The sequence below is a fragment of the Octodon degus genome, unplaced genomic scaffold, assembly GCF_000260255.1.
Source record: "Octodon degus isolate 3935 unplaced genomic scaffold, OctDeg1.0 scaffold00034, whole genome shotgun sequence".
Classification (NCBI taxonomy): domain Eukaryota; kingdom Metazoa; phylum Chordata; class Mammalia; order Rodentia; family Octodontidae; genus Octodon; species Octodon degus.
The window spans coordinates 1,868,405-1,874,430 of NW_004524610.1; the positions used below are offsets into that span (position 1 = coordinate 1,868,405).

The 6,026-nt window shown below is 50.9% G+C and overlaps 1 protein-coding gene across 2 annotated transcripts in view; it reads right to left on the reverse strand.

Moving 5' to 3' along the window:
• Positions 1-6,026, reverse strand: part of Mcm9 (minichromosome maintenance 9 homologous recombination repair factor) — a 106,543-nt gene that overhangs the window by 6,740 nt on the left and 93,777 nt on the right. The window lies entirely within an intron of this gene.

A 6,026-nucleotide genomic window follows, 5' to 3' on the forward strand; every position in this document is an offset into this window, starting at 1 on the left:
TATATTTTTTTTTAGGAATAAAGCTAGGCCTGGCATGTGGTAGGCACATATTCTACCAATGTGCTCCATTCCCAACCCTTTATTTTTGTACTTGGAAGCAGCATCTTGCTAAGTTGCCTGGGCTGCTCTTGAATGGTGATCCTCTGGCCTTCTGAGGAGGTGGGAGTACAGGGCTGGGTCTGTTAACGCTTTTTATGCTCCTACAAAAGCACACCACTCTGCTAGGTGCCAAGAGGCACAGAACATTCGGCCAAACATGAACAGTGCTCTTACAGAGCCTGGAATCAACTAGCGCCAGTGTAATTTGGGGATGCACAGGCCAGGTTCTGTAAACGCAAGGCTCCTGGGAACAGGGATGGATTGCATTCATGCTGCAAAAGGCCACCAGAGAAGCAGCAGCACGCAGCCTCTGCACTGCAGCACTGCAGCCATGGCATGTGGCGGCGTGTGGCTTCTGAGCCAAGGGAGCTACACGCTTGGGGAGGGCGGAGGTGGGCCGTCCTAGGCAGTGGTGGGCGGCTAACAGAAAGCCTTCTGTGTGTGCTCGTTCTCATCTGACTCCTCTAATCACAGGGGAAGGAGATCAGGAAGTCTAAGGGCTGTCTTGGCCTGGTATTTGGCAGGCTTGAAGGCAGGTGTGGTTGGCCGACAGCCATGGAGAGGGCAGTGCCTGGGGAAGACGAAGTCCTGTGTGGGGCAGTGCGGGCTACATGGACACAAGCTAACTTCGCCCTCACACGCATCAGGCAGTCCTCAGGTAGCGTGGCGAGGCTTGGACCTGCGATGCGCCCCATAGCCTGCCTCACAGGGGTCACAAGCCTGTGAGCTCAGCATGCAAGGGCAGCATCTGTTAAGGCCCAACGTTTCCAGTCACCTCCAGCAGCAACTTCCTTCCCTGAGCCGAAGGATTTTGAGAATCTCTGCAAGTAGCAGTCTTCACTGAATACCAGAAAAGCAAGGCGACTTTATGGAAAGCTAAATCCTTCTTTAAAAAACTAGTGAGAAGGGCATTTTTCAATAGACAGCCCACAATTGATAATTAAGGTAGCCCAATAAAGGCAGTTGCATAGAAGCCTCCTCTAGCCTAAGAACAGTGTCATAAATGGTTCCTCCCCATCTTACAAATGCATGTTTAACCAAATGCAGCTGAGATGACTTGCATTTATAAAAAAGGAGTACTTCTGCAGTACTGGCAATGAAATAAAACATAACTTCACAGGAAGTAATTTTTTAAAAAATTATTTTCAGTGCTAGGTAAATCCAAGTGGCTGTGCTTCTACTCTCTGATTAACAGATACTTCTGGGCATTTTCCTATGTATAAAGGAAAATTCTGTTCTGGACAATCAAGAAGGCTGATCAGTGCACAGTGGAGTGGCTGCAGAACAGGACGATGCTCAGCAGAGCAGCGGTAGATGGCAGCTGAGCAGGGGCTGTAGGAAGACCCTGCCATGGAGGCAACAGGATGACCACAGGGTTCCTAGCCAGAACACAAAACAGACAGTGAACACACAAAGACTGGAGGGAGGTAGTGTATTATTTCTGAGGTAACTGGGGAAAAAAGTATTAAGCTTAAGGAAGGGGGTAAAGAAGGTTTGTATGAGAAAGAATAGGTTGCCTGCATGTAGCCATGGACATGCAGGTGACGAAAGATCAGGGAGTGGGTGGGGAAGAGGTGACTGGGATCACAGGATCTGGCAGTAGAGCATGAGGGTGGGGCTGGTGACCGACAGTGGGAAAGGATGCCGTCAACCTAGAGCCTACAGAGCTGCAATACCAACGCCTCTGCTCCACACCGAGCAGGTGCAGTGCTGCAGGACAAGCACAGCTGTGCACACGTGCACCTGCCTCCGATCTTAGGTGCCCTGTGCATACTCGTGGCTCAGTGAATGACCACCAACTGGGAGAATGCAGAAGCTTGTGTCAGGCAGTGCATTTCCCACCCAGTCTGGACTCTACTGGCTTCAGTGATGTTAACAAAAATAACTACCACATTGTAGTAACACTGAGCATATAGTTAGGCTCATGCAGACTCTCCTGGGTTTTTACCAGAAACCTGAAAGGTATATAATCTTTACACAAACTCAGAAATAAGGAAGCTAGTCTCTAGGCAACAGTGAGAGACCAAAGATCCCAGGTCCCGTATGCCGCGCTGGCCGGGGAGCGCTGAGCCAGCAATTGAGTCAGGGCATGGTGGCATGTGACTGTAAGCACCGCACTGGAGAGGCTGAAAATAGGAGGAGCACTAGGAGTCTGAGCTGCATAGTGAGACCTTGTACCAAATACATAAATGAAAAAAAAAAATCAGTGAGTGGCTGACATCTGCACTGCCCTTTGTGTAGGTGGCCCTGCCCCTGGCTGTGGCATCTCAGGTGCAGAACTCCTCCATCTGGTCTGGTGCTTCTAGAATCTATTCACCTTATTTTTTCCCATTACATTTGATCCTTTTTGAGGGACTTATTATTATTATCCTCACTCTGTCAGGCACCAATTATTCACACAGTAAACATACACTAATTAAATGATAAGGGAAAATAAAGTCACTCAGCTCAACATATATTTCTAAAATTCTGAGTTACTTTATATTTACAGGCTTTACCAGCCGTAACTCAAAGGTGCTGATACACATTTTTTTCTGCTTTAACTCTGAGTGGAAACACTGGTCTCTGGAAAAGCTACTTCTCCATTTATCTGATACACATGTTTAAACTTTCCTACCAAGGCCATAGCAGTAATTTTTACAAACACTGTAACATGAGGCTACACAAGTTGCTCTGAGCTCAGAGTCTGCTCCACTGTGAGACCCTGCCTTGACAGTGGCGGCCACTCTACTGCAGCTGCTTGCAACCTTGCTCGGCCAGGCAGGGCCGCCACACGCTCCCCGCACCTCTGCCCTGTCCCCAGAGGGGAATACCACATCTCTATCCCTTCAGTTAATCAGGGAGGCAGGAATGTGCGGTGTGACAGTGAAACATGGGTGAAGGAGATACTGCTCAGACCCCGCCCCATGGCTCCCTCCGCCCTCTCCGAGGTTCTCTCTCTCAGCACAGGAGGGAGAAAGCACATGAGGATGGAGCCTGGGCCTGCGTGACTGTGGGGAGGGCAGCTCCCACCCTCACCCTCGTCTCCTGTGACACAAGTGGGAGAAACTTCCTCTGGGGAGGGACGTGAGGAAGAGCTGAGTAGAGGAGAGCACTTGGCTGTGTGTCCGTAACAGCAGGTGGGAGAAGGAAGGCTGGAAAAGGCTGGTGACAGAGAGCCTGCAGTGTCCTCACTGCATGAAGAGGTGCAGGGGAAGTTAGCCTTAAAGAGGAGGGGCATTCTAACATCCGCCACCACATAGACGAGGACACCCTGCCAAATGAGATAAAACGATCACCAAAAGACAAATCCTGCACGCCCCCTTGAATATTCAGTAATCAGGGTCATGGAAACAGGAAGTATGGGGGGTGCCAGGCCTGGGAGGGCGGCAGGGGGAGCTGCCTAATGGGGCACAGTGGCAGGTGTGGACCGGAGTCCTGAATGTGGTTGGACAATAATGGGACTGCATGTAACACGGAAAAGCCACTCACTTCAAGTAACCGAGAAGGTGCACTTTAGGCTCCGCATTTTTACCACACACAGGCAAACGAAGAGCGCTGTTCGGGCTGCACCCGTCCCCACCCCACGCCCTTCACACTGCAAGGTCTTCACACCACCGCGACGGTGAGGGAGGGCACCGACCTGGTACAGGCATGAGGACGAAGCGACCTGCCAGCGTGTTAAGCTGCCGTTGCCCCAAGTGCTCAGCCCAGCTGACCGCAGCAAGCCCAACAGTGGCTGTGTGGGCTCCTCACCCACAGCTCTAGGCTATGCAGTGGCCTGAGATGCAAGCGTCACGTGTGATAAACTGTCCCACACTTTTCCATCACTAGAGCCTCAGTCAAAACAAAACAAGAGCTGCTTAAAAGCACAAGCAGGAGTAACAAATATCCTATAAACTACACACAATAAAATCTTGTTAATGGCATTTCCAGTACATTGTATATTTTTTGTAATTTAAATGTGAGGAACATAATTCTCCTTCAACTTTTGCTGTTGTTTATTTCAGCAATGTGAGGAACTGAACCTAGGGCCTCCCCTATTTGCCCCACTTTTTAACAAGGGTGATAAAATTGAAAGTTACCTTTAACATCAACACTGACTCAGTGAGTCGTAATAGGCTCATAAAGAACAAGATGGAAAAGAGGAAAGGGTGGGTGTACCAACCATATCTTCAGCTAAAGGAACAGAAGCCAAGCATGCAGGACTTGAGTGCTGGCTTCCGAGGCTTGGTGGCATCTTTACGAGACAGGAGGGAGGCCAATGCTCCCCAGAGGCCCAAGACATCCTGCAGCAGCATGAGCAGCAAGATCCCACTGGTGCTTTGCTGGACACTGGCATTGGCTGCAGCTGGGATGGATGCAGGTCCAGCAGATAGCTCCCTTGCTCTGGCAGCCTCCTCTCATCTTCTGAAATGGAGCATGCTAGACTGGCACACCAAGAAGTAGTGACACTGAGGGAGACCAGCCATGGGACCTGGTGTCACCAAACCACCAAGAGTGGCAAAGAGCAGCCAGGAGCCACCCGCTCCTATGGCCGGAAGACATTCTGAGGCTCACTCTGTGTGGCAGGCAGGTGCCACTACTAAGAGAGCTGATAGCACTGGCGCTGAACTCCAGGCTGCAGCTGAGTGCACACTCCCAGTATCACACTCCCAGTATCACACTCCCAGTATCACACTCCCAGTATCACACTCCCAGTACCACACCTCCCAGTGTGTGCTTCCTAACAATTAGGCAAGAGGCCTTCAGCTGGTTAGTAACGGCTCACGAGGTGGACAGACTGCGCTGATGGTCGTCGGCAGGTGCAAGAACCAGCCCTCCTCTGATTTCCACCTTAAGGGAAGTTAATGCACACTAGCTGGTGCCCTGGTTGCTCCAAGAGCTGCTGGCCTAGACGTGCGTGGTAGCCATCCTTGGGGCACTGCCCTCTTGGTGGCGCTGCTACATCTCATCCCTCTTTTCCCTCAATGTGCTGCCTTTGCCCTTAGCCTAAGCTTCCGAGCTCCCTGTGTGCAGAAAACCCTGACTGCACCAGCGGCTCCTCAGTGGGCGCAGCGATGGGACCTGAGGTGGTGTCACAATCAGGCCCCGAGCCCGCCTTGGAGATCCTCACCTGGCAGCCTGGTCTGGGCCAGATCACTGGCAAGGGTAGGTCCTGGGATACCCTGCCCTGCCAAGATACTATCTCCCTGAGCTGGGAAAGAACCCTGAAAACAGTGAACCACCATCCTTCCTAAATGAGCACTTATCTTGGTGTCCTACAGCCTGAAGGCCATCAGCACAGATGGCCCTTCAACTGAGGGCTCCCGAGTAGCACTGTACCACCTTTCCTGAGGCCCAGCACTGACGTGTGAAGCTCAGAAAACTCTGAGTGGCTGCCAATGTGCAAGCTCAGTGTGCCATTTACTTCTTAGTTTCTTCTATTTCACTGAGCAGTGAGGCCAAGGCTGGGGGACTGTTGGAGCCCAGCAGTTCAAGGTCAACCTGGGCAGCAGAGCTGCACCTCATCTCAAAAACCAAAGACAAGCCAGCTTCCAGGTTTATGTAACATAAACCTAGCAAAGTGAGGGGCCTTCTCAAACGTGTGTTGATTTAGGGAGACCTACACTGAAATTACTGACACTAGGACGAACATCCAGAAGGCTCTAGACATTGGAATGTTTTATCTTTTTTTCTATTCTGAGTACAGCAAGCTTTTACAATGCAGAAGTCACACCAGCTCCCTCCTACTGGTTTAAGTATTTGACAGAGGGCTGCTCTGGCAAGGCAGGCAAAGGATGAGTAGTGAAAACACTGTGTAAAGCTTAACTTCAACCCAAAAAACCAGTTTAGGAGATTTGAACAATTAAATGGAACCATGCATAGATAATGGATGGCAGAGACCCAGTCCTAGCCCAGGTCCGGTGAGTGTGTGGAGAGCTTCCTGCTACCCTGCGCCGGCGGGA